Raw genomic sequence first — 757 nt, 5'->3', positions numbered from 1 at the left:
CAGCCCACTAGTCCTTTGCTTAGACATTCCCTGACTAGAGAAAAAGTGGAGCTAGATATACAAAACATCAAAGTTACAACCCAAAATATACTTTACGTGGCAACATAAAAAGAAGTCTCAACTGACATAAAGGGGCACCTCACCTACATTTTTCCACAAGGAAAAGAAAGTGCAGACTGAACAACAAGCAGAAAAAATCTGGTAACAAGGAGGGAACACTAAATACACTAGAGAAATACGTAAAACTACAAAATGTCTGTTTTTTTAAAAACCTTGCAAAAATCAGGGGAAAGCGCAAATGCAGTCCCCCACTACCTCAAATTATGCAGTCAAGTTTCCCACATTTGGGGAAATCAAAGAGGTCAGCACATCCGGAGTGCAATGGATAAGCCACGCCCTGGGAAAATCACCTTCATGATCATGGTATCTCCCCTGCCAGGTAAGTATGAAGTTGATCACTTTAAGAGGAAAAAAAAAAAAAATGTATGGTAGCAAAAGAGGTAGAATGCAAATGGCTAAAAAAGAAAAACCTCAGATAACCTTACGCACGTTTGCCACTGTTTTACCATGAAACTCTATTTCAGGCTTGCCCTGAATTTGCCTTCTCGGACCTTATACCACTAGTAATTTTGTTTTATTCCCTTGGCATAATATTTCCAGTAATAGCTCCTCCCCAGTGGCTCTGGCTGTATTACTTGGTACTTCCTTCCCCTGGCTGACTGCTATAATTCATAGCATATATATACTCATATTCATA

General features: G+C 39.5%; 1 non-coding gene across 1 annotated transcript; it reads right to left on the bottom strand.

The window, feature by feature from the left end:
• Positions 1-283: 283 nt before the first annotated feature.
• Positions 284-447, bottom strand: LOC137220330 (U1 spliceosomal RNA). The gene has a single exon (XR_010941632.1). It is a non-coding gene; the product is annotated as a U1 spliceosomal RNA (small nuclear RNA).
• Between the last annotated feature and the right edge of the window lie 310 nt (positions 448-757).

This window comes from Pseudorca crassidens, chromosome 2, assembly GCF_039906515.1.
Source record: "Pseudorca crassidens isolate mPseCra1 chromosome 2, mPseCra1.hap1, whole genome shotgun sequence".
Classification (NCBI taxonomy): domain Eukaryota; kingdom Metazoa; phylum Chordata; class Mammalia; order Artiodactyla; family Delphinidae; genus Pseudorca; species Pseudorca crassidens.
This window is presented reverse-complemented; position numbering and strand designations above follow the sequence as displayed.